The sequence below is a fragment of the Oncorhynchus clarkii genome, unplaced genomic scaffold, assembly GCF_045791955.1.
Source record: "Oncorhynchus clarkii lewisi isolate Uvic-CL-2024 unplaced genomic scaffold, UVic_Ocla_1.0 unplaced_contig_391_pilon_pilon, whole genome shotgun sequence".
NCBI lineage: Eukaryota > Metazoa > Chordata > Actinopteri > Salmoniformes > Salmonidae > Oncorhynchus > Oncorhynchus clarkii.
In genome coordinates this window covers 21,418-29,604 of record NW_027258018.1, presented here as the reverse complement: position 1 = coordinate 29,604, position 8,187 = coordinate 21,418, and the positions used below count along the sequence as shown (strand labels likewise).

At 48.9% G+C, this 8,187-nt stretch overlaps 1 pseudogene; it reads left to right on the top strand.

Moving 5' to 3' along the window:
- Nucleotides 1-285: 285 nt before the first annotated feature.
- Nucleotides 286-1,271, top strand: LOC139394537 (zinc finger protein ZFP2-like; annotated as a pseudogene).
- Nucleotides 1,272-8,187: the final 6,916 nt, after the last annotated feature.

Here is an 8,187-nt window from a genome sequence, read left to right as displayed (position 1 = left end):
CAATCTTAGATGTCACTACTAATGTGAAAACAAGACAAAATATGACTTCTTGCTCATTTAAGATTTTAACATTCATTACAGACATCAATTGTTGTACAACATCATGGCTATGCTGTTGGCATCAACTTTTACACTGGATTACCACTGTTGTGGGCCTTTAATCATCTGTCTGACTTTGTTGTTCACACAGGAGAGAGACGTGACTATCGTGGATCCTCTGGGGAGCCTCAACAACCTCATGATGCTGAAGAGGGAGAGAAGAGTCTCTCCAGATCAGAACACCTCAATAAACACCCGCAGAGACCCACAGGGAAGAAATCTCACTGCTGCTCTGACTGTGGGAAGAGATTCACATCATCAGGCATTAAAATTCATCAGAGAACACACACAGGAGAGAAATCTTATAGCTGTGGTCAATGTTGGAGGAGTTTTACAACATTAATCTCTCTGAAAGTACACCAGAGAACACACACAAGAAAGAAACGTTATAGCTGTGATCAATGTGGGAAGCGATTTTCTACAACTGGCCACCTGACTAAACACCAGAGAACACACACAGGAGAGAAACCTTATAGCTGTGATCAATGTGGGAAGAGATTTGCTATATCTGGCAACCTGACTCAACACCAGAGAAAACACACAGGAGAGAAACCTTATAGCTGTGATCAATGTGGGAGAAGATTTGCTACATCTGGCAACCTGACTCAACACCAGAGAACACATACAGGAGATAAATCTTATAGCTGTGGTCAATGTTGGAGGAGTTTTACAACATTAATCTCTCTGAAAGTACACCAGAGAACACACACAAGAAAGAAACGTTATAGCTGTGATCAATGTGGGAAGAGATTTTCTACAACTGGCCACCTGACTCAACACCAGAGAACACACACAGGAGAGAAACCTTATAGCTGTGATCAATGTGGGAAGAGATTTGCTACATCTGGCAACCTGACTCAACACCAGAGAAAACACACAGGAGAGAAATCTTATAGCTGTGATCAATGTGGGAGGAGATTTGCTACATCTGGCAACCTGACTCGACACCAGAGAACACACACAGGAGAGAAACCTTATAGCTGTGGTCAATGTAGGAGGAGATTTGCTACACGTGGCAACCTGACTCTACACCAGAGAACACACACGGAGAGAAACCTTATATCTGTGGTAAATGTGGGAGGAGATTTAGTCGATCTGGAGATCTGACAGTGCACAAGAGAACACACACAGGAGAGAAATCTTATAGCTGTGGTCAATGTGGAAAAGGTTTTAGTCAATCTGGCTCTCTGGCTCAACACCAGAGAACACACAGGATTGAAATCTCATAGCTGTGACCAGAGATAATCTGATAAATGATCTCTGATCAAATATTAGAAAATACATACATGAAGTAGTTGTTTCATGATTTCAATGAATTAATGTCACAACGTAGAATTTTTTAACATTGTAGTAGGCGTATTGTAATGATTTCACAATGTAGAAGCCTAAACGTGTGCCCACTTATGAATTGATATCAACATGTTATGGATATTAGCCTAAAGGGGAAAAATCCAGGCTCTGAAATTACTATTTGTTATTTAACAAAAATTGACAAACAAAAAAAGAGTTTGGATCAAATCAAATTTATTTATAAAGCCCTTCTTATATCAGCTGATATCTCAAAGTGCTGTACAGAAACCCATCCTAAAACCCCAAACAGCAAGCAATGCAGGTGTAGAATCACGGTGGCTAGTAAAAACTCCCTAGAAAGGCCATAATCTAGGAAAAACCCTAGAGAGGAACCAGGCTATGAGGGGTGGCCAGCCCTCTTCTGGCTGTGCCGGGTGGAGATTATAACAGAACATGGCCAAGATGTTCAAATGTTCATAAATGACCAGCATGGTCAAATAATAATAATCACAGTAGTTGTCGAGGGTGCAACAGATCAACACCTCAGGAGTAAATGTCAGTTGGCTTTTCATAGCCGATCATTAAGAGTATCTCTTCTGTTCCTGTTGTCTCTAGAGAGTTGAAAACAGCAGGTTTGGGATAGGTAGCACATCCGGTGAACGGGTCAGGGTTCCATAGCCGCAGGGAGAACAGTTGAAACTGGAGCAGCAGCACGGCCAGGTGGACTGGGGACAGCAAGGAGTCATCATGCCAGGTTGTCCTGAGGCCTGGTCCTATCTCGTTAGCATGTAGCATGACGCACTGATTGGTGTCACCTCGTTAGTCAGTATGTGTTACACCTGTGCTGGCTTGTCCATCTCGTTAGTGAGAAGGTTTTTCACCTGAGCTGGTCCAGGTTCTATTTAAGAGTGTCTGGCCCAGTGCTCCAGTTGTCTTGATAGATGTGACAAATCAAAACCTTTAGTTGCACTACCGTTTTGGTTAAGATGTTTTCACTTCAGGTTGAAGCTTCTTTCTGAAGAGAGCTTTTTTTCTTCAAAAAAAAAAAAAAATGAATACAAACAAGCAAACCTGGTCGGTTCCGGGGATTGGTATAGCAAATACCGTAAGATTTTCATGGACTGAAAAGGAGATGGAACCTTGGGGCAGGAAAACTTTTGGAAGGACCATATTGATGGGATGCCTCAGGATAGAGGTGAAGGAAGTACTCTGCCTTCAAGGGAACCCAAATGAAAAGGGTTTTGATGTGACTTTTCACAAGCAAGAGAAACATGATGATGTATTGAAGATGGCAAAGGAAGCGGAAAGAAAAGGACCCCTGTGCCATTATGCGGTGACCAGCCTGGCAAAGAACAACTTCAGGGTGGTCACCGTAAACATGTACAATCCGCACGTGAAGGATGAAGAGGTGAGGGCCTTTCTGGGGAGGTACATGGACAATGTCTCCTCAGCGAGGTACCTCAGGGACTCCCTGGGTTTCTGGAACGGGAGGAGAGGATTCCAGGCGTTACTCAGGGAGTCCCCGAAGAGTGTGGATGGCTACCTCCATCCTCCGGCGATGTTCTCCCTGGGGGCTGACAGGGGAACACTCTACTATGCACGTCAGCCCCCGTTCTGCAGGCGTTGTATGGCCTACGGCCATATCCTGGCCTCGTGCAGCGCCAAGAAATGTCGTTTTTGTGGGTCGGAAGAGCACGAGGCCAAGGAGTGTGACGAGCCCAAGGCTTGCCACGGGTGTGGCTCAAGAGCACACCTGTGGCGTGATTGCCCGGCTCGTCACAGGTCATACGCGTCTGCAGCTGGGGGGGGAGCGGGGGATGGGGGGAGGAAAGAAAGGACGCGTGCGGATTGCATGGATGGCACAGGGGAAAAGACGGCGCAGGAAGAAGATGGGAAGAAGGATGAGGTGAGAAGAAAGAGGCGAGGAGAAGAAAAGAATGGAACAGAAGGAGAGAAGAAAAAGGGGACGGAAGAAGAAGAAGGTGGAGGAGCTGAGAAGAGGGAGAAGGGGACAGTGGTACGAGAAGGAGTGGAAGAGGGAACGGGGACAGTGGTACGAGAAGGAGTGGAAGAGGGAACGGGGACAGTGACGGAGAAGGAGGGAGGAGTGGAGGTGGGAGGGGAGGGGGGGGGGGGGATGGGGGGAAGGAGTGGGGGGACAGCCTGCCAGGCTTCCTCGAGGTCGAAATGAGGGATTTGGTGGAGGGGTTAGTGGGGATGGGACGTTGTGTCTCCCCGCTACCTCCTTCACCAAAGAAGAAAGGGATAAAGAGGGGGAGCTTGGCAGGAAGTGAGAGGGAGGGGGGTGTGGAGGGGGAGGGGGGGGTTAAGAGAGTGGCGGGGGGGGGGAGGGGAGGGTAATTTGTCCTCCCGGTTTGCCTCAGCCCCTTGCATTTTAGTGGATGACTCCAGTGAGGGGTCGGTGGGTTGTTTGCTAGAGGGATCCCAACTCCTGTTTGGGGAGATGGGGTCCCCTATATGCAGCCCCGAGGCAAACAGGGAGGGGGGATGGTGGGTGGGGAGGGAGGACCCAACACACTGCCTGGATCATGGGTTGGGATGGAGGACGGGGGGGCGTCAGGTGAGGAGAGGACGTCCCCGCCGGTGGAGATGGACCAGGGGAGCATCGGGTGAGTCTCCTGGTTTTTCTTTGGGTTTTGGGGTTTTTATTTGTTGTAAATATTTAAATGAATAGTTCTGTTTCTTTTTTTAGTCTAAATGTTAGGGGCTTAAGGGATAATGTTAAAAGGAGGGCGGTTTTTTGTTATTTAGAGGGTGTGGGGTTTGATTTCTGTTTTTTACAGGAGGCTCACCTGAGGGATGGTGGGGATGTGTGTAGATTTAAGAGGGAGTGGGATAAGGGGGAATCTTTTTGGGGCATAGGAGGGGTGCACTCAACAGGAGTAGGGATTTTGTGTGGGCATAGAGAGGTTAAAATAGAGAACACTTTTGTAATAATGCAGGGTAGAGTTTTGGGGATAGATGTTAAGTTTAGAGAAGCTAGATATAGGTTAATTGGGGTGTATGGGCCACAGGTGGCGGCAGACAGGAGGGAGATGGTGGACTGTCTGGCGCCCCTGTGTGTTACAAACAGGCACTTGGTGATAGGAGGAGACTTTAATATAGATTTAGGGTTAGGCGGTGATAGCAGTGCAGGTGCCATCTCTGGGCTAATGGCTTGCCATGGTCTGGTTGATGGTGGCCTGCACACTACTCCGGCAATGGTCGGTCCTACATGGCGCAACTCCAGGGGGGTTGCGCGGAGGCTCGACTACATTTTTGTATCCAGGTCTTTGGGTCAGTTGTCTGGGCGGCTGTTGCCTGTTTTCTTCACGGATCACGACGGGGTGTTCCTGCAGGTGGGGTCGCCAGTCTGCCTCTTCGGTAGGGGGTACTGGAAGTTAGATCGGGATATACTGGAGGAGCAGGCTTTCGTTGACAAATTTTTTTGTTTCTTTCGGAGGCTTGACGGCCTCCGGTCCATGTGCGACGGGGTGTTAGAGTGGTGGGATTTAGTCAAGGGGAGGATAAGGGCTTTTATAATAGGATATTGTAGAAGGAAAAAAAGGGAGGAAAGGAGGGAGGTGGATCGTATCCAAAGGTTAATTGAACTCGAGTACGAGGCAGGCAACCTCGGCGGGTCGATTGACTGGGAGAGATTCGCAGCCCTAAAGGCGCAGCTCAGGGAGCTGCAGGAGCAGAAGGCTCGAGCTTTCCTGGAGCGTGCGCATAGTGGCTTTCTAGAACATAATGAGACTTGTTCCGCTATGTTCTTTAAGTCGGTTAGGGCCAGGCAGAGTAGGAAGGTAATGCATGGCGTTAGGGAAGAAAATGGTAGTATAGTAAGTAAACCAGAGGAAATGGTCAGGGTGACAACTGATCATTTCCGAGGTTTATTTAAGGAAAGGGAGATAGATGTAGAGCAGGGGAACGTGTTTTTAGAACACTTGTCCCGGCGGTTGCCGGAGGACATTAGAGACGTGATGGAGGCCCAGATCTCACTAGAAGAGGTTGAGAGCGCTCTTAGGAGGATGGGTAAAGGGAAGGTGCCTGGGATGGATGGCCTGCCGGCTGAGTTTTACCTCAAGTTTTGGGGTATACTTGGACCGGTGGTCCTCGAAGTCTTGAAGGCCATCCTTGAGACGGGTGTCCCGGGGGGATCAATGGCTGTTGGTGTGCTGTCACTTCTTTATAAGAAGGGGGAAGCAACTGACCTTGGCAACTGGCGGCCATTGACCATGCTGTGCGTAGATTACAAGATTCTTGCAAAGGTTTTAGCAGACCGGTTGCGCACAGCCCTTCCCTACGTCGTCCACGAGGATCAGACGTGCGGGGTAGAGGGCCGCTCTATAAGATGGAACCTACAGTTGATCAGGGATTCCATCGCTTGGGTTGAAGATAGAGGGCTGCCTTTAATGGTAGCAGCGCTAGATCAGGCGAAAGCTTTTGATCGCGTGAATAGATCTTTTCTATTCAGGGTGTTAGGTAGATTAGGATTTGGGGAGAAGTTTATAGGATGGATCCGTACTTTATATGTCGGAGCGGGGTGTCGAGTTAGTGTAAATAGTCACTTAGGTGACGTTTTTGACCTCTCGTCTGGGGTCAGGCAGGGATGCCCACTCTCGGCTCTCCTCTTCGTTCTGTACATGGAGCCTCTGGGGGCTGCCATTAGGGCAGACACAGGGGTGGAAGGCTTGTTGATCCCTGGAAGCGGTGGGCTGCGTGTTAAGATGACGCAGTACGCCGACGACACTTCCTTGCTGTTGTGCAAGGACTCGTGCCTGACAAGGTCCCTTGCCATCTTTGGGGATTTCACCCGAGCGTCGGGAGCAGTTCTGAACCATGCAAAGTCTTCCGTCAAGTTTTTCGGAAGATGGCGCGGTAGAACGGATGTGCCTGGGGGGTTATCTCTCTGTGAAGGGGCCCTGAGGATTCTCGGGGTTCATTTTGAGACCTCCGGCTCAGCGACGCTAAACTGGAACATGCGTATCGCAGTGGTACAGAGGAAGCTAGCAATGTGGAAGGCTAGGTATTTGTCTTTTATGGGCAAAGTCCTGGTCCTAAAGGTGGATGTGTTGCCGTCTCTTTTGTATGTGGCATACATCTACCCATTGCCGGCTTGTCTGAGGAGGCCTCTAGTGAGGCTTGTGTTTCAGTTTATGTGGAGTGGCAGGTGCGAGTGGGTCGCCAGGGCACGCATGATCTGTCCCATCGGGGAGGGAGGTAGGGGGGTACCACATTTCCCCCTCAAGCTGGACGCCATTTTTGTTTCTTTCTTGTTGACGGAGCTTGCTCGTCCGGTTATACACCCGTCCGGTTACCTCCTGCGGGTGTTCTTCTCGTATAAGGCGAGAAGCGTAATGGTGTGGTCTAACGCGAGTCCTCGGGCGGAACAGCTGCCGTGGCATTTTGGCCATGCGGCCAAGTGGCTGCGTGCGCACCCCGAGGTTGAAGTTGCCCGAGTAGGTTTAGACCACAGGCACCTGTATGAGGAGGTCAGGCAGGCAGGGAGTCCTGCGCCTGTAGCGGGCATCTCGTCAGTGGTCTGGGAGGGAGTGCAGGCGCGGGGCCTGGACAATAGGCTCAAGGACCTGAATTGGTTGGGCCTCCATAAGCGCTTGCCGGTACGTGCCATCTTGTACCGGTATAGTTTGGTGCAATCCCCCACCTGTCCAAGATCCTCTTGTGGCAGGGAGGAGACTGTGCGCCATGCCTTCTGGGACTGTGCCTTTGCCGGACTAGTCTGGGCTAGGGCACGGGTAATGCTAGGTGTGGTTAGGAGTGATTTTGTTGTGACATGGGCTAGGCTAGAGAGAGGCGTAGGGAGAGCAAAGGGAACGGATAGGGACAGGCTTCTGCTCTGGCTTCTCATGAGTCTCTTTAAAAAGGGACTGTGGGAAGCCAGGCAGAATTTAGTCAAGACAGGGAGAGATTGGGGGGTGGAAGGGATAGTGAGAAGGGTGGAAGGTGTTTTGAGGGGGAAGATGAAGAGGGAAGAGAGGAAGTGGGGGAAGCATGCGGCACGGGAGAGGTGGAAAGGGGGTTTAGGGCTGGGAGTGTTAGAGTGAGTTTGGTAAGGGGATAGATTAGGGAAGGGGAGATAGGGAAAGGGTTAGGTATTGGTTAGGTATGACGGGGAGGGACGATGCTCCCCTGAGGTTTGTTTTTGTTTGATGTTTTTGTAAATACAATTAATTAAGAATGAATGAGAATTATGATTTTGTAATAGTATGAATGGTATTGATTGTAATAAATTATTTTAACCACTACCGTTTTGGTTTGCTTCCTGTTTTTAAGTTTGTTGTGGGTTTTTCTCTTGTTTGCCTCTTCTTGGGCAGATTTAGTGGGTCTCATGGTGGGTGTGTTTTAGGTCCCAGTTGTTGTTACTAGTCAACTTTCAGTGGACACTGAGAGCAAAACTGCAACATTATGTTATTGTACTTTTATTGTATCAAATGGTTGTTTTATGCAACAGAATAGAGGGTTCTTAGAACTATTGTGTCTGTGTTCTACTGAGGATGGGCTTCTGGGAGAAAACACTGACAGGAGATTTACAATGTCTTTTGGGTGATTAAAACCTAAAGAGACAGTATTCCAGATTATGAGTTAATGTTTCTGTTCTATATGTTACCAGGGAGAGATGACCCCAGGGCCAGACCCTGGTTTCTACTCAGAGTACTGTTTTTACAGCAGATGCTTATAATTCTCAGCAGACAGTATCTTTCATACAAATCTTAACCTTGTGGCCCGTTCCATACATCTGTTGGTCATATAGGTTGAAAGGGGTGTATCTTAGCT